This window comes from Talpa occidentalis, unplaced genomic scaffold (genome assembly GCF_014898055.3).
Source record: "Talpa occidentalis isolate TD23 unplaced genomic scaffold, MPIMG_talOcc4v2.1 talOcc4.6, whole genome shotgun sequence".
Classification (NCBI taxonomy): Eukaryota; Metazoa; Chordata; class Mammalia; order Eulipotyphla; family Talpidae; genus Talpa; species Talpa occidentalis.
The window spans coordinates 40,525,682-40,552,643 of NW_023604972.1; the positions used below are offsets into that span (position 1 = coordinate 40,525,682).

The 26,962-nt window shown below is 39.3% G+C and overlaps 1 protein-coding gene across 4 annotated transcripts in view; it reads right to left on the reverse strand.

Annotated features, from left to right (window-relative positions):
• The window catches only part of CSN2 (casein beta), a 308,148-nt gene that overhangs the window by 248,641 nt on the left and 32,545 nt on the right, over window positions 1–26,962 (reverse strand). For 3 of the 4 annotated variants that reach the window (XM_054687860.1, XM_054687859.1, XM_054687856.1), the window contains exon 1: window positions 21,492–21,621. The exons of the other annotated variant lie outside the window; for it this stretch is intronic. The gene's annotated coding sequence lies outside the window, so the exon portion shown is untranslated. Of the gene's footprint in view, window positions 1–21,491; window positions 21,622–26,962 lie in introns of those variants that run through there. 4 annotated transcript variants of the gene reach the window in all.

Below are 26,962 nucleotides of genomic sequence, written 5' to 3' on the forward strand. Positions count from 1 at the left end.
GCCTTCTGGCCCCTTAAAGGACAGTTGATCACTCAGGACATTCATACACTCCATCAGCTCCAACAGTTCTGTGGAGACTTGGCCTGGCTTCGACCAACTTTGGGAATTCCCACGGACACGCTCAAACCATTGTTTGATTGTTTACAGGGTGACCCCTCTCCCACGGCACCTCGCCAACTTACCCCTGAGGCCCAATCAGCCATTCAACAGGTTAACTCTTGTTGACAGTCCACCATTCTTTGCCATACTGACGCCTCCAAACCCTTTTCCTTTCTCATCTTTGCAAGCGCCCTCACTCCCACTGGACTGCTTTGGCAGGAGGGTCCACTCCAATGGTCCCATTTATCAGTCTCTCCTAAACGGGTTGTGTCCCCCTACCACACTTTGGTAATTCAACTGATCCGGGCCTCTCTTTTTGAATCATTGACCATTTATGGTCATTTGCCTTCAACCGTTTCTGTGCCATACACAAAGCCACAAATACAAGACCTTTGTTCTTCTGATATAGATTGGATTCTCTGTGCTACTCAATTCCCAGGGGAATTCATCTCACACTACCCATGATCCCCTTTGGTCACCTTTCTCCAACATCATCCCTTTTGCTTCCCTAAGGTCACCCGCACCAATCCTATCCCAAAGGCACTCACCATCTTCACCGACGGGTCTTCCAACGGCACAGCCGCAGTGGTTTCTTCTAGGGGCCAATACTCTTTTGCAGTCCCAAGTATCTCTGCCCAAATCGTTGAGGCTACGGCCATTATGGTGGCTTTACAAATTTTCCACAACACTCCCATTAATTTATATACGGATAGTCAATACCTGGCCTGGACCGTCCCACTACTGGAGATGGCCCCCTATGTCTCGGCCTCCAGCTCGGCGGTGACCATTTTAAAAAATCTACAAACTGTTATTCAGTCCCGTTCCCACCCATTCTTTATTGCACATATTTGAGGCCACTTAACTCTCTCTGGACCATTATCTCTTGGTAACACAATGGCAGACCTCCTTACTAGAACTACCCCCAAGCCCACACTCTGCCTTCCAGCTATTCATGGAGCTCAACAAGAACATGCCAATCTTCATACCAGTGCCTCCTCCCTGGCTATTAAATTTGGACTCTCCTGGCTTCAGGCTCAAGAAATTGTCCTGTCCTGCCCAGAATGCGCACCTTTCCGTCCTACACCGCCATCTTACCAGGGTGCTAACCCAAGAGGTCTTATTCCTAATCACATTTGGCAAATGGATGTCACTCACATTCCTCATTTTGGATGCCAATCCTTTGTCCATGTCTCCATTGATACTCACTCACACCTCCTCTTTGCATCCCCTCATTCAGGGGAGGCGACAAAGGATGTTATCTCACATTTGTGGCAGGCCTTTGCGTACATGGGACGGCCTCGTGTTATCAAAACCAACAATGGTCTGGCTTATGCTAGCCGATCCTTTGCCTCCTTTTGCTCTGACCATCATATCATTCACATTACAGGTATTCCTTATAATCCTCAGGGACAAGCTCTCGTAGAACGTGCCCATCAACACTTAAAAAATCAAATACAAAAACAATCTAATTCCACCCCACCAGACCCTCGCATTCGCCTGTCCAAGGCTCTGTTTACTATTAATTTTGCCTCCTTGGACACCCAAACTAAATTAACAAGAGCGGAGGTCCATTGGCAAACACAGACCAGTCATTCTATCCGCTCAGTTGTTTGGAAAGAGCCCCACTCCCTTCAATGGCAACCACCGGCTCCGGTCCTTGCCGAGGCGCCCGGATCCCTTTGTATCTTTCCTCCAGGTCAACCTCAGCCTCGTTGGATCCCTCTTCGGCTGACTCGCTTACTTCATAGTCTGCCCTCCGATCCGCCCAATGAAGAGGCGCTCTCCAAACCTTCTGAAAATGATCCTCCACCTGCTACTACTCTTCCACCTCCAACTGCAAGCACCCCCCCTCCTTTGCAACATGATTCATTGGACAATAGTTAATAATCCCCCTTTCCTTCTGCCGGTTTCCAGAAAGGGGGGTATTCTCCCATCATTCTTGTCTACCAGTTCCACCACTGGACTCCCTTCTATAGTGTCTTTCAATCTATCGTTCAACAATCAATCCTCCCTCAATTGTAGCTGTCACCTTTCCTCTTGTTGGTCCAGAACCCTCAGCAATTCCTTTGTTGTCATGTGTTTCCCTAAGGTCATTATTATGCCTGTCAATGTGTCTGAGTCTGCTTCTCAGGTAATCATCCGAAATCAACAAGCAGGTCCAGCACTGGTTGTTGGCACCTTGATCTCCGTCTTCTCGACGCTGGCAGCTGCGGCCGCGGTGGTCGGTGGCCTAGATCTATCCAACTTTGTACTCAACGCAGATACCAACAACCATCTCGCAGTCGGACTACTCCAGAGTCTCCAGCACCTTTCTCACACAAAATTCCATCAACAACCATCTCGCAGCCGGACTACTCCAGAGTCTCCAGCACCTTTCTCATACAAAATTCCATCAACAACCATCTCGTAGTTGGACTACTCCAGTTGAATCCACAAGTTTCCTTAATACAGGAAGAAATTGACTTATTGACTTTAACTGCTCATGTTCCTTGTATTCCTACTTATGCCTTCACGTGTGTTACACCTGCCATCCTTTTCAACTATTCCTTTCAAGTTCATACCCTTAATGCCTACCTATGCGGCCCGTGGAACCAAACCTTTCTCAATTTTACTGCACAATTGGCTAATCAAATTCTAACCATTAACAACATCCGTGCTTCGGTATATAATCCTGATCAGGCCCTCCCCTGGCTTTCAAAGGCCTGGGGACTGACAAAATCCTTGGGGGAAGCAATATCACTCCTAGGTACAATCCTCTTCTGCCTGGAAATCATTTTCTACATCCTGTGGTGCCAGTGGAATAGACGAAAAATCTGCAAGTAGCTCTCCAAAATGTGCGCTATTCTCCATTACAGCCCACTGAAAATCCCAGGGTGTGGATAAACATTGCCCTTGACCACCTGTAGGCCAATGACGGGTAAGATGGTGGTGTACCCGTAGCAACCTAAGACAGCTCCACTACCTTACCTAGGATCCTGGTAGTGGGTGGCTATGACGGGTAAGCACGTGAGTACGACTGCTACAACCTAAGACAGGCCCAGTGTGTGTCCCCCCCCCCATCAATAAAGTAAAAACGGGGGAGCTGTCAGTACCAGGCTTACACCAGCAGGGGGACCTGGGGTGGTGGTCGCTTCCGCCCAAGGATGAGTCAGCGGAGGCTGATGCAACAGTAACCGGATGTTGCAAAGCCACGAAAAGCGCATGCGCAGTCTTTCCGATATATATATAGCCCCTCCCCTCAAATAAAGAGAGTTCCTGCTTCCAGCCAAGAGAGTGCACGAGTCTTTTCATCCCCAGCCCCTCCACCGTGTTCCTGAACCCCGTCGGCCTGCAGGCAGGACTGGCAATTAACTTTTTAAATGGGAGATCTTACTCGCAGCGTCTCCTTGCCACCATGTTGATCCGCCTCCCATGTATGTGTGGCTTTTTTTCTAAATTTTATATTCTATTCCACTGGTCTGTGTGTCTGTTTTTATTCCAGTACCATACTGTTTTAATTATTACAGCTTTGTAGTACAGTTTGAAGTCTGAGAGTGTGATACCTCCATTCTCCTCCTTTTTAGTCAGGAGAGCTTTGGCTATTTGAGGTTTTTTAGTGCTCACATTTTTAAAACCGAAATTTGTTAACAATTAATGATTCTAATAGAAGAAGAAACCCTAGAGCCTAGGAATTCTTTCCTGTTTACATTCTCCTTCACAGAATAAAAATGGTCTACATAGAAAGCCACCAAAAATAATTAAAATAACCAGTTTAAACCATTTTTTAAAAGAGATCCCCGGCTGCTCCCCGGCCACCGGAGGAGGGTCCCACATGGCGCGCAGACCTCTCCTGCCGCCCGCTGCTCCCCTCAGCAGTGTACTTCGGTCCTTCTGCCTGCTCTGCTCCCCGCTCTGGCTTTGGTGAATTCTCTCACCCTCCCGCACTTCTGACTGTACCCAGTGCTTGTACAAATAAATAAATAAATAAATAGATAGATAAATAAATAAATCTTAAAAAAAAAAAAAAAAGAGAATAATCATCAAAATAATGATCCTATGAGTCAGGAAGGCATGTCAGAAATACACAGCCAAAAACAGATGGCATATTTGACTCTGTACTCAAAACAAAGTAAAAGCTTCGAGAAAAAACAAACTATGAAAGAACTACATAAATCAAAAATAGAAAAACTCAGGGAAAAATGACTGGACAAGCACAAAGTTTGAAGAAAGAGTTTACAAAACTCAGTAAGAGTTAGAAATAAAATGCATGAACAGATAGATAGATAAAAGAGAAATAAACAGGAAAATATGTTTCAATCAAAAAAGACATTTTTAGGTAAAATTAAAAGATTTAAGAGAATTAAGGGGAAAAGAAGGAAGAGACAACACACATAAGTAGCCTTAAAAAATAAAATTAATGGGCCTCCCCAGCAGCGCAGTGGTTGAGACTGGGCTGCGAAGCTGCCCGCAGCCTCTGCAGTGCCATTCCATCCCCAGCTACTGGGTGAGGCTCCCACATGGCGCGCAGACCTCTCCTGCTGCCCGCTGCTCCCCTCAGCAGTGTGTTTCATCAGTCTGCCTGTTCTGTTCCACGATCTGGCTCTGGTGAATTCTCTCACTCTCCCACGCTTCTGACTGTACCCAGTGCCTGTATAAATAAATAAATAAATCTTTAAAAAAAATTAAGATTAAATTAAATTAATTAATGCAAGGCCTCCCCTGGTGGCTCAGCAGTTGAGCACTGGGTTGCGAGGCTGCCCACAGGCACTGCAGCACCAGTTCGATCCCCAGCCACCGGCGAGGGTTCCACAAAAATAAATAAATAAATAAATAAATAAATAAATAAATAAATAAAATTGATGCAATAAGTCTGAACAAAAACTTAAAACTACACTTCAAGAAATTCTATATTGTCAAAATGTTAACAAGGATATGAAATAATACAATTTCATTAATTTAAAAATGTAGTATTTGCTGAAATAAAAGGCTGGAAATAACTCATGTAAAGGCTATATCGAACCTAGAGCAGCCAACATTATCAAATATTCTAGAGAAACTACTGACTTTTAATTTAAAAAAAATTCATTTAGGGGGCATCCCCGGTGGCGCAGCAGTTGAGCGCTGGGTTGCAAAGCTGCCCACAGCCTCTGCAGCACCGTTCCATCCCTGGCCGCCAGGCGAGGGTCCCACGTGGTGCACAGACCTCTCAGGCTGCCCGCTGCTCCCCTCAGCAGTGTACTTCGTCAGTCTGCCTGCTCTGCTCAACCCTCTGGCTCTGGTGAATTCTCTCACCCTCCCATTCTTCTGACTGTACCCAATGCTTATATAAATAAATAAATCTTTAAAAAAAAAAGTCATTTAGGCATTCAGTCAAAGAGAGCAAATTACAAGAAAAAAATTAGATTGACATTAGTCTTTTTAATGGCTATACTGTATGATAAAACAATGGAGTAAAATATTAAATACACTCAAGGAAATAAAATGTTAGCCAAAACATAGTCAACCAAATTGAGTTCCAAATAAAATAACTGCAGATATAGTGTTTAAAAATTGAAGAATCCAAAGTATATTGCTGCCATGAGTCCCTTCTGAAGAATCTGGGTAAAGAGTAAATTAGAGAAGAATGTAGAGCTCCAATTCAAGATGGTGACATAAGGAAACTCCTGAATTCATCCCCTCCTATGACACAGTGAATCAACTACATATGGAATAAATTCCTCTGAAATAAATCAAGAAACAAAGCCAGGTAACTCCTACACATCAGGGAAAACACATAGAAACAGAAGAGACTAAGATACGCTCTCACCATAACATCCCAGTACAGTAACACAACAGGAAGGGGAGTTACAACTCCAGCTTCTCTCCAAGGAATAAAGGGTTTTGGATCCCTCAATTTGCTCTCCCATTTTGGAGATTTCCATCTGAGATACGGGCACCCAAAACTAGCTTAGAATGTCAATGGAGTTTGATGCCACAAGATCCACAGGTTACAGAGAATAATAGTTTTTAAAGGATTCTTGTGGATGTACCATGACTAACAGCAGAACCAAACACAGAGGCATCAGACTGAAATATTCAATATTTCTGTGAAATACTTATCTTAAATACTAATGACTATAGGTCAGGCTCTCATTTAATACACATAATAGGGGATTGACTTACATAATTCCAGAAACCAGAGACCAACAGACTTCATCTTTAAGCTTGCTCTCTCTCTCTGCCTCAATCAGGTTGCTGACATCTCCAAAAATAAAAGCTTGTGCATATGTCTAGAGCATTTGTAGCTGTTGCCTAATGAACATGCCTTAACTGCTTGACTCTATTGGCAAGCAGCGCTTATGTTCACAAGTTCAAAAGGACAACAGCAAACAAACAGTTCTCAAAGGCTATACTCTTGGGGCTCAATGTAGAGAAAGCAAACAAAAAAACCCATCTCCCAGTACTCCCCTGAAAGTACTCCCCAGTACTTTAAAAGGTGGTGCCTCAGAGTCTTTTCCCTTTGGGGCCCTGGCAGAACTTGAAATATACTCAACTACTGACATTCACTGAGAACAAAGAGGATGCATAAGCAAATCCAAAAATTTAAGAAACAGCTAAGGTGGGAATAAAGAATAACATATATCTCCTATAATAGACTACTCCTTTGAGACTGGAAAAAGTGAGCTGAGGCAGAAACCAATGGTGCAAGCCTATGCTCCCATGTTAGGTTGGTAGTTCTAGAGAGTGGTGAAATGCTTGGTATGGAAACACACACTTGACTGTCGGGAGATAAAAACTGAGGTACAGAGGTGAATGAGGAAATGTTGCCCCCAGGGAAGAACAGGACACAGAGCAGCACTGCCCCTCTACCATGCCCTAAGGACTCAAGCTGACCCTGTCAAGTAGTGCTGAAATCACCACCTACTGACTGTGGAGACTCAGGTCTAGAAAACCAAAGCAGAGGCTATCAGTGGTGTCAGAAACATGAGCCATGCTCACATACTATTTTAACAACTGAGTGGATCCTTCCAGATCATTCCCCCACCCTCTGACTCAGCAGCTACAGCTAAGTTCTCCCCAACTTTCAGTGCCATCTGATGAAAAAGTGAACAGTCAGCAACCTTAGGACATTTGAACAAATAGCAACCTAGAAAGCTATAAAATCAGGAGATGGGAAAATCAGCCCATGGCACCTTGATTCCACAAGAAAATAATTTTACCACAGAGAAACAACAAATCTCCATGATCCAAAAACAAAGACATGAAAGTTGTTTTTTCCCCTACCAGATACAGAGTTCAAAATTGATATGATAAAGAAATTCAAGGAAATGAAAGAAAACACAAAAACTTATCAAATAAATACAGAAAATTCAGAAATAAAAAATACCTTGAGTTGAACAACAATAAGGCACAATTTTCCAGAATGTATGGGACACAGCAAAAGCAGTAATAAGAGGAAAGTATATAACAAAATGGGCTCACATCAAAAAAGAAAAAAGAACTCAAAGAAACAAACTAATCTTCCATCTCTAAGAACTAGAAAAAGAACAACCAAAAAACCAAAAGCAAGTATAAGAAAGGAAAAAATAAAAATCAAAGCAGAAATAAATGAAATAGAAATTAAAAAAACAATCCAAAAGAACAAAACCAAAAATTGGTTCTTTGAAAAAATAAAACAAACCACTAGCCAGGCTCACAAAGAAAAATACACAAGAAAACACAAATAAATAGGATCATAAATGAAAAAGAAATTACAACAGATACTGCAGAAATCAAAAGAATCAGAGAATATTATAAACAATTATATACAAAATGTTCAACAATCTAGAAGAGATGGACAAATTCCTAGAACTATGCAATCGTCCAAAGCTAGGTAAAGAAACAGGACACCTAAAAGACCAATTACAAGCAGTGAAATTGAAAATAGTAATCAAAACACTCCCCAAAAACAAAAGCCCAGGATCACATGGCTTCACAAATGAATTCTACCAAACTTTAGAACAAACTGGTGCCTACCTTACACAATTTTTTTCAAAAAATTGAGAAGGAAGGAATACTACCAAATATGTTTTATGAAGCCAACATTATACTAATACCAAAACCAAACAAGGATAACACACACAAAAAGAAACTACAGGCCAATCTGCCTAATGAACACTGATGCAAAAATCCTAAATAAAATCCTAGCCAACAGAATCCAACAATGCATCAAAAAGATAATATACCACAATCAAGTAGAATTTATTCCATGACACAAAGATGGTTCAACATCAAAAAATCAATTAATGTAATCTAACACATCAACAAAAAGAGAAATAAAAATCATATGATCATAGCAATAGATGCTGAGAAAGCATTAGACAAAGTTCAACATCCATTTCTGATGAAGGCCCTTAAAATCCTCAGTATAGAAGGAACATACCTTAATATGATAAAAGCCATATATGACAAACCCATAGCCAATATTATCCTCAAAGGCAAAAAGCTGAAAGCCTTTCCCTTAAGATCTGGAAGAAAGCAAGGATATCCACTCTCACCACTGCTTTTCAACATAATACTGGAAGTCCTAGTCAAAGTAATAAGACAAGAAAAAGACATACAAGGAATTCAAATAGGGAAAGAAGTAAAACTATCACTATTTGAATACAATAAGATAATATAGAGTACCCTAAAAACTCCACAGAAAAACCATCAAAATTATAGACCAGTTTAGTAAAATAGAAGGAAACAAAATCAAACACAAAAATCAGGAGCCTTCCTACATGCAAACAATCAATCCAAAGAAGAAGAAATCAAGAAAACCATCCCTTTTATAATTGAAACAAAAAAAAAATCAAATACTTGAGAATAAACCTAACAAAAAAGGTGAAGAAGCTATACAAATAAAACTATAAGACACTATTAAATAAAACTATAAGACACCAAGAAATGCAAAGACAGACCTTGCTCATGAATTGGAAGAATTAACATTATCAAAATGGCCATCCTACCAAAAGCAATTTACAGATTCAGTGATAGTCTGATAAAAATTTCAATGACATTCTTCAAAGAAATAGAACAAATATTGATGAAATTCACATGGAACCACAGGAGAAAAAACCCACCATGAATAGCCCAGGGACTAAAAAGGAGGAGAATGGAGATATCACACTCCCTGGTTTCAAACTATACTACAAAGCCATAATAATTAAAACAGTATGGTACTGGAACAAACCAGACACACAGACCAATGGATCAAATAGAAAACCCAGAAATAAACCCCCATATTTATGGACAACTAATCCTTGACAAAGGAGCAAAGAATATGCTATGGAACAAGGACAGTTTGTTCAATAAACGGTGCTGGGAAAACTGTACTGCTACTTGCAAAAGAATAAAGTTAGACTACAACCTCACACCATGCACAAAAGCCAACTCAAAATGGATAAAATATCTGAGTATAAGACCTGAAACCATAAATATATAGAAAAAAATATAGACAAAAACTCCATGACATACATCTCAGTAACATTTTTTTTATTTTACATCATTGTTCATTTTCTTGTTTTATTTTTACAGTGTTTGTTTTCTTTTCTCAGGTGTAGTCCCCATAGAATTTACACCACCAATTCACCCATGCATCATCACCATAGATTTTTGTGCTCCTCCAGCCCCCATTTTGATCCCTCTTCCTTCCCCTCCCTTGCAAAATGTCTGATTTATAGTTGTCTGTTTATTTTTGTATTGTTGTGTTGTGTTTTATTATTTTTTCCTTGATCCATTATTTGATTCCCCCATGTTCCTCCTATAAGTGAAACCATTTTATATTTTTTTTTCCTTCTGACTTATTTCATTGAGCATAATCCCTTCTAGCTCCATCCAGTTTGCTGCAAATGGCATGATTTCATCTTTTTTTTGATTACTGAATAGTATTCCACTGTGTATATGTATCACATCTTGATCCAGTCATCTATATTTGGGCATTTAGCTTGTTTCCAAGTCTTATCTATTATAAATATGGCAGCAATAAACTTAGGGGTGCAGGTGTCCTTTTGAATTAAGGATTTTTTGTGTCATTTGAGTAGATCCCTAGGAGTGGAATTGCTGGGTCATATGGTAGTTCCATTTTTTGTAGTCTGCGGAATCTCCACACAGATTTCTATAGTGGTTGGACCAGTTCGCATTCCCACCAGCAGTGTTGAAGAGTTCCTTTTTCACCACATCCTCATCAACATTTATTATTGCTAGTTTTTTTTACTATGTGCCATTCTCACTGATATAAGGTGGTATCTCATTGCGGTTTTGATTTGCATTTCCCTGATTATAAGGAATGTTGAGGATTTTTTCATATACCTAAAAGTCATCTGCATTTCCTCTCTGGAGAAGTGTCTTTTTAGCTCTTTTTAGCTCTCAACCCACTTTTTGACTGGGTTGTTTACTTTGTTTTTGATGAGTTGTGTAAGCTCTTTGTAGATCTTTAATATAAGTCCCTTATCAGTTGTATGGAGTGAAAATATTTTCTCCCAATCTGTAGGGTGTCTTCATTTTGGTTATTGTAATCTTCAGATTGTTTCTTCAGATTGATTGCAATCTTCGGATTGATTGTTTGCATGTAGGAAGTATCCTGATTTTTGTGTTTGATTTTGTTTCCTGCTATTTTACTAAACTGGTCTATAATTTTGATAGTTTTTCTGTGGAGTTTTTAGTGTTCTCTATATTATCATATTGTCTTCAAATAGTGATAGTTTTACTTCTTTTTTACTTCTCTTTTGCTATACATAAGTTTTTTAGGTTGATATAGTAAACGACAATATATTAAAGGTCTAGAATTTAATAGAATATCTTCCAGACATTGACCATATTCAGGTCACCAACATATGTAAAAGCATTCAACCTTTTCTATAATGCAAAATTCAAATATAAGCCATGATGAGATACTACTACACACTAATCAGAATTATTGAAATTAAAATGCCTGACAATAACAAGTCTTGGTGAAGATTTAGAACAACTGGATTTCTCATACACCACCACTAGGAGGAGCATAAGTTAGTGATAGCACTTTGGAAAACCAAATGACTTTATATACTAATATTGAAGATATATACAGCAGATGTGTGTGAGTACTAAATCTTCAGGTAGGGGTATACTCAACATTAGTATAGTCAAGAAAATGCAAATCCATCTACACCAATAGACATGTATAATTTAGTTCATAACAGCATCCTTTTTTTTAAATATTTATTTATTTATGCATACAAGAGCTGGGATACAGGCCAGAGATACAGTGGGTGAGAGGATTCACCAGAGACAGAGTGGGGAACAGAACAGGCAGACTGACTGAATTACACTGCTGAGGGGAGCAGCGGGTGAGATAGGAGAGGTCTGTTGTGCCATGTGGGCAGCTCCCAGGTCAGCCAGGGAATCAAACTCGTGCTGCTAGGTTGCAGATTGCTTCATAGTGCAATGCTTAACCCCTTGCACCACCAGGGAGGCCCAATACCAGCATCATTTCTAATATTCAAACACTGGCAACATCCAAAGGTCTGTAAAGTGTAGAATGGGTACATTCATTATAGATATATACAAGAGACTAGTCATTCTATAGTGACTTTAAAAATTACATTTACACAAAATACTATAAATTCTCTCACAGAAAATGTCGAACAAAAGAAGCATGACACAATTCACTACAATATGTAGGATTCCATTTACACAAAATTCAAAAACATTCCAACACAAGTTGGAAGTTAGGATAGTTGCTAATTTAAGTATAAAAATTTGGAGGGGCCAAAAGAATGATAGCTGTGTTTATTCCTTGTGTTGTGGTTACATAGATTGTTTGCCTTCTAATTCATGAACTACACATTATGTTTAATGTATGTTTAAAGATACTTCCAAATTTAGATGATGTTCATAGAATTTTCAATTGTTTTATTCATGAATAATATTCTCCTTTTTCTTATTCTAGCATTCTAGGAGGAGGGGTGAACACCTGGAAGACCATCGACATGAAACTTTCGAGCATGCTATCTTGTCTGCCTTAAAACTTGGCCATGGTAAAAAAATAAAAAGTTCCTTTCACAGATCCTCGCATGAAACAGGGATACACCTGTTTTTATCTACTTTAAGGATACAAAAACATAAACAAAAAAAGAACTGGGTCCCAAAAATAACTTGTAAGAACACATGTCATATACCATTTTCAAATACTGTGATTTGTCTTAATCCCTCTAACCTTCAGAATCAAGCAACCCAACCAAAAATCCCTTCAAAATCACACAAAACCATGTTTCCACAAACGCAAGTTACTATTAACACTCCACATGATCTTATCAGAACCATAATTACTTAACCTACAGGAGATTTTTCCATCACCTCTCAACCCCAAACTCTCTCAAAAGGCACCTCAGAACCAGATACGTTTCTAAAGAAAACCACTGAAGCAGAAATCACCGCAGCAATCACCACTGCAATGGAAACTATCCCACCAATCCCACCTCATGCCATAACAACACAAGCAAACACTTATGAACAGGAATTCACACCAAAAGGCAAGTGTGAACCCAAAACAACTTTAGTGACAGTTACCCCAGAGTCAAATCCAAAACTTGAAACTATTCCACAAATCACTGATGAACCCAAAATAACCACAGACAACTCTGGAGAACATGAAACCACAGCTAAACCAGAAAGTGCCCTAGTGACTAACCTGGATATTGAAGCCACCCCAGAAATCGAACAGAAAAATGAACTCCATCCTGAAACACCAGGTAAACTTCACTCTACACCTGTTCTTAAAACTACCCCATGGGTTTCCCTAAGTATCAAGACCACACCAGATAGAAAACAGGAAACCAGACATACGCTTGTGAGTAAATGTGACCCTCCAACTACTGATGAAACTATCAACATACCAGGTACCACCCTAAATATGGAAGCCACCCCAGAAATCAACCAAGATACCAGACACTCCCAATACCAGAGGTAAACCTCAAACCACAACTGAAAGCACCAAAGATATCATGACCACCCCAAAAACTCCTGAACCTGAAAATATCCTAGGAGTCACCCCCATTAGTAAAACCACCAAAGAAGACAAACAGGATACCCGGGTCACTGATAAAAGCAAAATCCCAGAGATCACTGGCAAGGAGATCACACTAAAGACCAGCAAAAAATCTATAAAAAAAAAAAAAAAACACTGCTAAGGACAAAACAACTTCATTGACAACAATCATCACCCAAACCACTAGAAAAGACCAAAAAACCAAACTCAATCTCTGGGAAATAATGCAACGTCTATTTGGTTGAACCATCCCCACAACAACTGAAACATGTAACCAACCAAAAGATGATCACTTAACCCAAAAATTCCACATTCCACATTCTTAACCTAAAACTCTCCAAAAACTGTCATTACTCTTGAAACCACCCTCAACAAAGCACTCTTGAACCCATGCTCACTCCTAAGACCACTACCGAAAATGAAGCTCCCCCACCAAAAAAAAAAAAATCACTGCTGAACACAAGTCTACCCTCCCCAGATTTGGCTCCCCAGATTTTGAAAAACCCAAGAGGCCATTAGAACTAAAATCACCCAAGAAACCATCTCAACCAAAATAACCACAGAGGAAATCACTGGGCCTGCAACTACCCAATGACAAGTTTAAACTTAAACCTCTTTTGAAACATAGCTAAACCTGAAACCACATCAACCCTAGAGACTCCTGTTGGACCCAAACCACTCCATAAATCACCAATCAACATGAATCTACCCAAGAGACCATTAGCGAACCCAAATCCAACCATTCAACCTAAGATCACCATTTAACATAAAATCATCCCAATAACCACAGCTTAACTTGCAACCACCCCAGAAATACTGCTAAGACCAAAAACAACCCAGAAAATAGTGCTAAAAGTGAAACCACACCAGAAAACACATCTGAATATAGAATCACTCCAGAAACCACCAGAAAAATGGAAACACTACCCAGAGACCCTATCTATCTGAAACAGTACCAAGAAAAACTACCAAATTTCAAATCACCCAAGAAACATCTGCTGAAACTACAATTACCCCCAAACCTTCTTCTGATGTGAAACTACCCTTGAAACTATCCATTGCACCAACAAAAAACTATAAACCAGCTCCACTAACAATCACTGAACATGACATTATGCCAGTGATCACTGCAATACTTTTATCACCCCAAACCCCACCACTCTGCCTGAAATCACCCCCACTGAAAATCTTAAAACACAAAGAGTTCCAGCACCACCTGTCAAATCAGAATGACCAGTGCTAGACCTGAAACATCACCTCAAACCACAACTGAACTAGCCATTTTTCTAAATACATTTCCTGCTACTACAATAAACTCAAGTCCAGCTCTAACTATGTTAACAACTTCTACCACTTCTTTAGTGACTCCCCACAGAAAAGCACACACTCCAACTGTGGAATGTTAGCTCCAAAACCTATTTTTTCCAACTTAGACCCTTACTGTTGAAACTCTTGGGTTAAATATATAGTTGTAAAGTACTTTGAGCTTTTAACAGAAATGATTCAGAAGTACAAAGAGCAAACACTATTTCTACTTACTTCTGTAATACCTAATCATAAAAGTATCCATCTATCATGATTACTAAAACAAAAATCACTCACAATTTAGAATAGTGCCCTTATTTAGCTACTATAGTTACTAGTTACTGCACCTCCAAACTGTATTTCCTATAATCACAACTGAATACTTCTTTCCAGACAAACATAGTTCCTTGGTGGAAGGTTACTGGGTAAATTTCAAAAATAAAACTTGAGTTATAAGTCATTATTTCAAGATGAGGGTGACACCAACCCAAAGGAGCCACCCATGTGCTGAAAGTGAAAATGGTTCTAATTCCTGAAATGATTCATACAGTTTGAAAACCATTAAAAATATTACTGAATTTTCTTGCGTGTTCTTATTTTTCTATAAGTTCAATGATAAATAATAAAAACTAACAATCTATTAATGAAATTGGAATGTTCCATTAAGATTTAAAAATGGAATATGTCCCTAAAGCAAAATCTGCTTCATGACATCCTATTTATGAAACTACTAAGAGAAGCATACGTTGTTCATAGGTCAGTTTTAGTAAAAATGCATAATTAAAATCTTATTTATAATTTCATAAAGCAAATAAAAATTTGTACATAGGCCAAGCTTTATTAATCACAAATCAGATTTTAATCATATATTTTTATCAAGTTGTTGATATTGGCTATGCTGAAAAATATTAACATGCAAATTTCCATAGAGTGTTGCTAAGATGAAATTTGTCAACTAGTTACAGATTCTACCTATAAAATTAAATTTTACCAACAGTAATTTCTATTGTTCTCAGAAAGATGGGGCTATAATAATTAAAATTATCTTTATACAGTCTTTCTCACAAATCCTCAAACTCCTATTCTAAAATTTCATTCTAAAATCCTCCAATAATTGGCTATTGAAAATTATGCAGTAATGAATATAAGGGTGCATATATGTCTCTGGATTAGTATTTTTGTATTCTTCAGACAAATACCCAGAAGTGGAAAAGCTAGATCCCATTTGATATTTCTTTTCTAAATTTCTTGAGGAATTGCCATATTGTTTCCCACAGTTGCCATACATTTCCACCAACAGTGCATCCTCGCCAACACTTTTTTTCTTGTCTTTTGGATAACTGCCATTCTTATGGATCTGAGGTGATTATTTCATTGTGGTTTTGATTTATATCTAGAAATAGTAAGTGATGATAAACAACTCTTCCTGTGTCTTTGGTTGTTTGTATGTTTTTTGAAGAAATGTCTTTTCAGATCTTCTGTCATTTTTTAATAGGGTTGTTTTACTCTTGCTGAGTATGAGGAGTTCTTTATATTTTTTGGAAACTAACCCCTTGTCAGATGAATGATTTGGAAATATCTTCTTCCATTCAGTAGGTTCTCTCTGTTTTAATGATGATTTCTTCTGATTACGGAAATTTTCAGGCTGATGTACTCCCACTTGTTAATTTTTGCTTTTTTACTCCTGCTGTTGAAGACAAATCCATGAGACAACACTGAGGCTGATATCAGAGACAATAGCCTACATTTGCTTCTATGGATTTTATGGTTTTGGGTCTTACATTCGATTCATTAATCCATTTTGAATTAATTGTTGTGGATGGTATCAATTAGTGTCCAGTTTCATTCTTGTGCATGTGGCTGTCCAGTTGGAAATAAAATCTTTAAAGAGGAGGTTGTTAAAATGAGAACCCTAAGAAAAAGAAACCGGGCCTCCCTGGTGGTGCAAGGGGTTAAGCACCGCACTAGAAAGCAATCCACAGCCTCTGCAGCATGAGTTCCATCTCCGGCCAGCCAGGGAGAAACCCACATGGCGCAGCAGACCTCTCCTATCTTGCCCGCAGCTCCCCTCAGCAGTGTGTTTCAGTCAATCTGCCTGTTCTGTTCCCCTTTCTGTCTCTGGTGAATCCTCTCACACCCCGTGCATCTCTGGCCTGTATCCTAACTCTTGTATGCGTAAATAAATAAATCTTTAAAAAAAAATAAAATCTGAAGTTTAAAAAGAAAAGAAAAGAAAAAGAAACCTATCCTCTTTCCACAAAGTGGAAAGACCCTCTGAGGACAAATTAAAGAGGCAATCATCTGTACAAGAGAGTTTTAAAGAAAAAACAAACCTGCCAACAACTTGAACTTAAACTCCCAGCCCCCAAAATTATGAGAAAATTAATTTCTGTTTAAGCCATGCAGTCTGTGGTATTGTTCTATGGTTACCCTAGAAAACAAATACAAACAGTTGCAAAGGTGATAGAAATGTGAAAATTCTCAAAGCACAGAGATGATCATTGATGATATCTTGTCTACATTTCCAGAGCTTTCACTGTGCAGATACACACATTTTAACAAAAATGCCACAGCAATTTAATTTGCTTTGTCATTTTATCAAAATGTAATCAACCATGTCCACAGTCATTAGTTTTTCTCTTAGAACATAATTTGAAATGATTGTATTTTATTTTATCATTGCACATGTTCAATTTAATATCTCCCTATTTGGAAGTATCACGTATTTCTTTTATCAATATAAAAACAATAATTTCCTGGATATCTTTTGACACATTATTATTTCAACAAGGTAGCTGCAAGAATGAAATTGCTGGCCCAAAATCTTTAAATATTTACTATAAAAAGCCTTACAGAAAAACCCCGTCAATCTATCCTCACACCCGCCTAACTAAGACCACCCACACTATCATTAACATTGTTACATCATTATGTATTTATTTTTACTATATAACAACAGAAAACTGTGCTGTAGCTTAATACATCCTGCCTTTAATTATCAGGAAATTGAAATATTTCTGTATGTGAATTGACTATATTTTTAAAGATTGCTAGTGTATGATTTTTGTCCATTTTACTATTCCAATGCTTTTCTTACTGAATTTCAAGAGTTAGATATATATACACATTGTCCCTTTGTGACATACATAACAAGTATTTTTCTTCATTTGTACTGTGATTTTTAGTTTTACTTGGGAAGATATTTTGATTTTTATGTAATTATATTTAAAATTTCTTTGTCTTGTGTTTGTCATTAGGTATTTATTCAAAAGAACTTTTCTGCTACTGAAAATATGCAGCTATGCTTTCTTCTTCATACCTTATGTTTTTTTTCAGTTTTCATATTAAAATAGATCATTCATGGAAAATATTTTTAGATATTGTATGACGGATAAAGCCAGCTCTTTTTCCTATTATTACCCCTCAGCCCAATGCCTTTTACTAAAGAGGAAAAAATCTATCCAGTCACCATGCATTTCAAATTCCATGATTATCATTTGATGATCTGTATTCATTCTGAAACACAAGTTTGAATATATCATATATCTTGCTTATGATCTATCTCTGGCTTCCTTATCTTTGAGAATATCAAGTAGAAATCTAGAAGACTACCAAAATACAGTCTAACACTTCTGTTCAACCTACACGGTATTTTACATTGACTTTTAAATTGATAGCCAACCTTTAAATACCATATGATTTCACAAAAATATCAAGTTTTTGGTTCCATAATGAGCTCTGACAACAATGGATCAGCATTCCCACAGCACAGCCATGGCTGACTTCAAATAGCATCTCATTTCTTTAGACAAACAGTACCCTCTCCCATCTTCAGCATCCCTGGTCCACCCACTGTATCAATTTACAGGCCATATTTCTTTTATATTATTTGACCCTGCCTAACATACCACTGCTAAGTGCACACTCTTCACTGAAAACTACTCAAAAGTTCCACAAACCTTAATTATGTGACTACTATGTGTTAAACATAATGGAATAGAAACAGTAAAAATAAGCAGTGAGTACAACGTAGTCACCTAGCAGCTAACAACTTGTCAGTAATAATAGAGTGTTCAACCTGGCTGAATTTAGAGAAGAAAAAAGATTAAAATATATTCATATATTCTTTGTGGCAATATAGAGGGTGCGAATGACATTTTCCAGAGATATTTCAGCAGAGTGGTGAGTAAAAAAGTCAGACTACAGAACATTGAAGACAGTGATTGTAAACTCAGCTTGCATACAGGAATAAGAAACGTGGTGGTGAAAGAAGAATAAAGCATCAAGGGAAATTTTTTTTCTAATTTGGGAGGAACTGAGCATATTAAATAGCCAAAGAAACATTAGAACAGAGGTATCACATTCTGACTTCAAATTATGCTGCAAACCTTTTATAATCAAAACAGTATGGTACTGGAATAAAAATAGACACAAAGAACAATGGAATAGAATTGAAAGTCCAGAATAAACCAACACTTTTTTGGACAGTTAACTTATAACAAACAGATCAAGAGTATACAATTGAGAAGGCAAAGTTTCATCAACAAATGCAGGTGATAAAACTGAGGTACGTGCAAAAGAATGAAATCAGACTATCTTACACCATATATAAAAATTAATGCAAAATGGATGAAAGACTTGGCTATAAGACCTGAAACTATAAAATATAGAAGAAAGCCTAGTTAAAACACTCCATGCCATTGTCTTCAGTGATGTGTTTGGAGACTCCAATAGCAGAGGAAAGAAAAGCAAAAAAAGGTAAATGGAGTTACATCTACACAAAGAAAACTATCACTGAAACAAAAAGACACTCACCTGAATAGGAGAAAATATTTGCACATTACACAGTTGACAAGCGGTTAATATCCAAGATCTACAAAGAACTTGTAGAATTCAACAAAAAGAAAACATATAACCCAATCAAAAATGGACAGAGAACAGAATCACTTCGCCAAAGAAGGACAGATGAACAAGAGACACATGAAAAACGGTCATCACTTATCAGGAAAATGCAAATCAAAAATCAGTGAGAATGACCCATATCTAGAAAAAACAAAAACAACCCTGCCCCAAAACACAAACCAGAGACTGAAAACTGTCCAGTGAGAGTCAGTACAAATTATGGGGAGCAACATGATGAATTTTGCAAAATGATAGTCGCTAGCACACAGAACTTGAAAAGCTTTAAGTAGAGCATGACCTAATATTTTGATAGTACCTGTTTAAACAATCTGTACTCAAAATAATTTACTTACACATTTTTATGCTTATTTCATTCTAGTATTTATCTTAACAGGTTTAGACAACTCAATATATTTCAAAGCACTGTGAAATATTTAGCAGGAAAAAAAAAGGGTTTTCTGGTCACATAGATTAAAATCATTCACTAGCTATTTATTCACTTGGATAAACTACTTTGATTTCTCAGACCCCAAATTTTTCTAACAGAAAGGGATGATGATGATACCTAAATAGCCTAGAACAATACTGGCATATAGTAGATGTTAATTCAATTTTCACTTTCTTCAACTATAATGCTATTATTAATAGACCTTAATATGAAATCAAGGCAAAGACATACTTAAAAGAATCAGATTTTAGGTATGAATTCAAACAGGAACTTTGTCTAAAAAAGCATTTTAAAATAACACGTGTACTATAATTTCTATTTTATTAAAATATCAGTATTAATAAACACCAAAGAATTGAAAAATAGGTATGAATACATATTAAATTATTAAAAATGATCCTCACAATAAATAGAGGACTTTATGGAGGACTTTAACTTGTGACAACAGATACTTCTCTATAATCTAGGTTTGTTTTTAAAATATTTGCAAGTATGCATTATTTCTACTATCAGAAATATTAATAAAATTTATATCAAATTAAAATCATTGGAAGATTATTGTGGTCATCAAACTGTGACCATAAGAAATCATAGTAAATTCACAAAAATCAAGTCTCAAATTAAGCTACACTCTTTCCAAGAAATATTCACCTCTCCTTTCAATTTTTTACCTCCCTCATAATTTTGTAAATAATAAGCTCACAGTTGAATTTCAATAAAACACAGATTTCTATCCTTGGAAAAGTTTACTTCCTTGAGAAGAAATCAACTAGCAGACAACTTCCTTAAGAAATCAACTAACAGACATCCTCAGGAAGGTGGAAGAATGAACATGTTTAAGATTGAACCATACTCTTGGAAACCAGATTCTCATACCCTTCTTATCTATCCTGTGTATAATTCAGTCTATACAGTATGAATTGTCAACACTTTTAGTGATAAAGAAAATGATTAAAATATCAGAAAGAATATGTAAATATTGTTTATCTTTGTTATTTTACCCTTTTCCAGAGAAGCAACCTCTGGCCTTCGGTTTCAATTGAGTAGAATTCAATCTCTCTCCCTACTGCAAATTTCTTAAATAATGTCTACCCAGCCTATTTAACTCTATCCATTGCAATCTTTGATTAATGGTGGTCAGGGAATTTATACCTCTCTTAGAAAAAGGTGTTTCTCTCTCTGCTGACTAACTTGATGATTTTGACTTTCTTCTCTAAGAAAACGCTGCTTGATTCACACAAAGCCTATATATGGCCTTTCTGTCAATTCAAACCCCAGGGTATTTGTATTATTTTTTGAAAAATGTTAGGTAATGCAGCAGGAAAAATCTACTGTGTTTAAATCAATTTATATATCCTATAAAATATATGCAAAAGAGCTATTAATTTGAAGATTTTTTACAATATAATTCATCAAAAATAAGAAAATTCATGTTTCACTCATTTCTAAAACTTTTCCAAAAAGTATATTTAAGTCAAAAATGTATCTTTTCTAGTCTTAAGGCGGGGGGCGGGGGGGTAGTAAATCTGAAGTGATAAACTTTGTGTTTCTCAAAACAAAGTCCACATTAGACTAGTTTCATGAAAATAAATTTTCAGCCAGCGGCGCTGCACTGCCCTCAACTGCCTGGCGGTGCTGAGGCAGGACCTGGCCCCTCACAGGCCATGGTGGCGGCGTGTGCCGCCCAGAGGCTGGCTTATGGTGTGCCTTGAGGACCGGGAGTCTGGGTACCTGATAAAGATGCATTTGTGACCAACAGGCACGACTCATCTTCGCGCTATGTGGACGCGAGCAGGGCCACTCGCACTTCCTCTCCCGGAACCACCTGGCACTCTTCACACCCCGGGGTGACGGCAGCCATATTGAGGCCGCCTCCGAGCCGCCTGCGCAGCCGGGCCCCATGCCTGTGACGACTTCTACCAGCGCCGTCGCAGCAAAAACCACGTGTCCATAGACTGTGGGTTCCAGAGGCCCATGCCACCGCCCCTGAAGGCATTGCTCATGTGCACGTTTAGGTTCCCAAGCACAAACATCAAGATCATATTCACTGCCCTGCCCAGTTAGAAGCAGGTGGCGCCCATGCAGGCCCACATTTTGCCCCTGACCATTCACTTTCCAGGCACATGATCCACCTCATCAGCCCCCTCTCCTTCCTTCTGGAACCATCAGTGCTGCAAACTCCTGCCCACCCAGTCCCCTGGGCGTGGGGTCTTCTGAGTACAAAATGGGCCAAGAGATACCATCCAACTTCAATTTAGTAACCAACAACTCATAGACAATGAGAAGGCAGCTTCAGGTGGAGACAGTCCAGTTCCATCCAGGCTGGCTGGAGAGGGTCCCACATGGCGCAGTAGACCTCTCCTGACTTGCCGGCTGCTCCCCTCAGCAGTGTATTTCGTCAGTCTGCCTGTTCTGTTCCCTGCTCTGTCTCTGGTGAGTTCTCTCACCCTCCCATGCATCTGGCCTATACCCCGGTTCTTGTATAAATAAATAAATTAAAAAAAAAAAAAAAGGAAAATACTACAGTCAGCTCATTCTACACGTTCCATGAGAGTAACACTGTGATGGGCACCTGTTAAATTCCCTACCACAAGGAAATTTGCTCTGTATTGATACACTGAAAAGTAAAATTAAGCAGCTATTCCTGTGACTTCTTAGCTTTCAAAGCAAAGTGCAACCTATACTTCAAAGTCTCTAGGCAATCAGGAATTCTCTCATGAAGTGTCTCTACATGTCTCTTCCCCACAGTCTCCTCCAAGTTCCCTAAGTCCCCAATGTTTCCTGTTTTCCATGTGTTTCTTCCACGTGTTTCTCCTAATCTTCTTTTTTCTCTCAGTGTCTCTTCCTTTTTTTTTAAGATTTATTTATTTATTTATACAAGAACCAGGGTACAGGCCAGATGCGCAGGAGGGTGAGTGGATTCACCAGAGACAGAGTGGGGAACAGAACAGGCAGATTGACGAAGTAAACTGCTGAGGGGAGCAGTGGGCATGACAGGAGAGGTCTGCAGCGCCATGTGGGACCCTCGCCTGCTAGCCCGGCGCTGCAGAGGCTGCAGATAGCTTCACAGTGCCGCGCTCAATCCACTGCACCACCAGGGGAGGCCCTCTCAGTGTCTCTTCTGAGCCCACCTAAAGGTATCTTCACCTGCCCGCTCAGCTCAGCCCCTCATTAGTTGGGGTAGAGAACATGGAACTCCCCCCTTTTATGGCAACATCTCCTAACATAACCAGTACCTTGCATATAGCAAGAGTTCAAGAAATATTTGGTTGATTTACTATATTCAGTCAGTCGCCACATATCTCCTAAACATATTTACCTCCTAAATATGTCTGCTAGTACTTCCTCTTCATACCTCCAGTTCGTTAAAACTAATACATTTTAATCACGAAGTTCCAGAAATTTTAACTTGGCATCAGAAACCATTACAGAATGGTAAAAAGATCATCAAAGTAGGGCCTCCCTGGTGGCCTAGAGGCTGGTTTTCAGTGCTATCATCACCATGGCTTAAGTACCACCCTAGTCAGGGAGCTAACCCTCATATGGCCCAGCAGACCTCTCCTGTCTCGCCAGCTGCTTCCCTTAGCTGTGTTTTTCAGTAAATACTCCTGCTTTGCTCCCCACTCTCTCTCTGGTGAATCTTCTCACCCCAACACTTCTGACCTATATCCCAGTTCTTCTATGCAAAAACAAATAAAACCTTTTTTATAAGATCACCAAAGTATGTAAATTTTCTTTCTTTTTTGGTAAATTTTCTTTCTCACTACTAGCTTTAGTAAAACTGCTCACATAATCAAAGTTTGGCCTTGACAGATGCACCCTCTAGTGGCAGCCTTGCTGCAGTGCAGACTTTGGTTTTCTTGCTGTTAATTTATTTGGGGGTGGTGACTGAATCTACTTAAAAGGTACCATCTAAAATCTAAAAACAAATGAAAAAATCTGGAGCTTGGTGACATAAAACAGCACACTGCATCATAATTTAAGAAGCTGTGATATGAGATGTTTTGATATATTAATCCCATTCTTCAACTTCATTGTCATTCTTCTATCGGTTTCAACTAGGCAACTATATTATTAGTATACACAAACAAAGACTATAGAAGAGTTTGGATAAGTTAAAAGAATTTGGATATCATCAGCGAGAGACAAAATTAAAAGACATTAACTGGAACAATGTGTAAAGATCAACTACCTTAGAAACAAGGCTCTGTTCTCCAGAAACAAAGCAGCAAATCACAGATTCCTCATCTTCCCCCCCCCCAAAAAAAAAGTTCAACTCTAAGAACAACCTGAGGGCGAATATTCCTTTACCTTGAACAGTGTCAGTAAGGACACGTGCCCACCACTGGAAGACATTTAGCAATATGTAGACATTTCTGGTTGTCAAACTGCTAGAATGCTATGGTATCTAGGGGATAGACTCCAACAATGCTGCCAAACATCCTACAATACATATGGTTGTCTCCCTGCAGAAGAGAGTGACTTGGTTCATAATGTGAGTGATGCTAAGGTTAAAAAAACCCAGAACTAGATGACACTGAAGTGCGGGGGTGAGCCAGGGCTGCAGGGGTGGAACACAATAAGAGAAAAATTGAATTAGGATATATTTTAGAGGTAGCACTGAATGGATATGCCAAAGGGGGTTATAAATTCTAGATGTCAGGGCCTCCCTGGTGGCACAAGTTGTTAAGCACAGCACTGCGAAGCTATCTGCAGGCTCTGCAGCACGAGTTTGATCCCAAACCGGCCAGAGAGCTACCCACATGGCACAGCAGACCTCTCTGTCTCACCCATGCTCCCCTCAGCAGTGTATTTCAGTCAGTCTGCCTGTTCTGTTCCCCACTCTGTCTCTGGTGAATCCTCTTACACCCCCACACCTCTAGCCTGTACCCCAGTTCTTGTATGCATAAATAATTCTTTAAAAGGGCCTCCCTGGTAGCGCAAGGGATTAAAACAAAAACTGTGAAGCTGTCCGCAGCCACTGCAGCATGAGTTCAATCCCCGGCTGGCCAGGGAGCAACCCACATGACGCAGCAGACCTCTTCCGACTCACCCACTGCTCCCCTCAGCAGTGTACTTTGGTCAATCTGCCTGTTCTGTTCCCCACTCTGTCTCTGGTGAATCCTCTTACCCCCCACATCTCTGTCCTGTACCCCAGCTCTTATATGCATAAATAAATAAATCTTTAAAAATAAATAAATAAATCTTTTTTTTAAATTCTAGCTGTCAGGTGGATGGCCATGCTGTTTACCAAAATGGTCCCCCAAAGTTGGATGCTCTGAAACAGGATCCTGTCATCATCTGCACCTAGACAAAGCAGATTCTTAGTGTGATAGATCTTTAATAGGATTAACATGTGTAAAGAATAAGAAAAGAAAGGATAATCATTTCCCAATAAAACAACCAAAATTACCCATTCCTTGTGTGCAAATGCCCAGCCAAACAAGGGCAACGGGAAGCAGGCCAATGAGGTTTGCCACAAGTGTAAGGCATCTCTGGCCGGGAACCAACAAAAGGCAGGTCCTAGAGAACTTGGACTAAGGGAGTGGGTCAGAATTCAAAATATACCAATAATCTACCATGAAGTCAATGGTGCCACTGTCTCTGCCAAGGACCAGGAAAGCAGCCTCTCCATGTGCCTCTTTCCACATGTCTCTTCCAAGCGTCTTTACATGTCTCTCCTCCACTTGTCTCCTTCCATGTCTTCTTCCCAGCAGCACCAAAGTGCAAGTCATGCGGCAGAAGCAAGAGAGGAGCCTTCCTCCAGCCTACCTGCCATCAGTGTTACAGAGCTTCAACTGGCCACTCAGCTCCACCCATAGCTCCTAGATGCTATTCTGAGACAGCTGCATGTAAGTGGAACAGGGAAAATGGTGCCTCTTCACTGAGCTGCACCTCCCCTTCTTATAGAGATGTCTCTGTAACAAGATGACAAGAAATGAAAAAAAGGTGGGAAGAGGATGAGAGATAAGGCAAGGTGGAGAAAGCTTTGGGTTAATCCTGGAGGCACGCTAACTTTTTTTTTTAAGGATTTATTTATTTATACAAGAACTGGGACACAGGCCAGATGTGCAGGAGGGTGAGAGGATCCACCAAAGACAGAGTGGGGAACAGAACAGGCAGACTGACTGAAATACACTGCTGAGGGGAGCAGCGGGAGAGACAGGAGAGGTCTGCTCTCCATGTGGGTATCTCCACGGCCGGTGGGAATCGAACCAGCACTGCAGAGTCTGCGGACAGCTTCCACACCACTGCGCTCAACCACTTGTGCCACCAGTGAGGCCCCTGCACACTAACTTTTGCAAAGATAATACAGAAAACTACAAGGAACAAACAGGACCATAGAAAAATCAGGGGATTTGTGTCATGGAAGCCAAGAGAAGAAAGGAAAGTAATTCTAGAAAGAGGCAAACAAAAAAAACTGTTCAACTCTAACAACAACCTGAGGGCAAATAGTCCTTTACTTTGAACAAGAGACAGTAAGAACACAGTACCAGAAGGTATGATGAAAAGATAAAGAACCAATAGCATCCCTTTGCTCTGAAAACTTAAGAGGTCATTCATGGCCTTAAGCAAGAGCAGTTTCAGTGATGCGATGGGAATGAAAACCATATTAAATGAATAATTGTGAGGTAAAGAAACAGAGAGCAAGTATAAAATGTTCCTGTGAAAAGGAGTCAAGAAATACAACAGCTGCTGGGTGGAGAGTAGAGTCATTTTGTTTTTGTTGTATTTCTTAATGTTCCGCATAGTGTTATGCTGTTGGAAATGGTAGAAGAAAAGGAGATGGGAAGAAAACTGAAACAGTGATGTCTCCAAAAAAGTGAAAAAGAAAGAGATTCAGAAAAAAAAGTGCAAGAGTTGTTCATTTGTGGCAGTAAAAAAAATTCTTCCATTCTGAAAAGGCAATGATGAGGGGCCTCCCCAGTGGCGCAGCGGTTGAGCGCTGGGTTGCGAAGCTGCCCACAGCCTCTGCAGCGCCAGTTCGATCCCCGGCTGCTCCCTGGCCACCGGAGGAGAGTCCCACATGGCACGCAGACCTCTCCTGCCACCCGCTGCTCCCCTCAGCAGTGTACCTTGGTCCTTCTTCCTGCTCTGCTCTTTGCTCTGGCTCTGGTGAATTCTCTCACCCTCCCGCACTTCTGACTGTGCCCAGTGCTTGTATAAATAAATAAATAAATCTTTAAAAAAAAAAAAGGCAA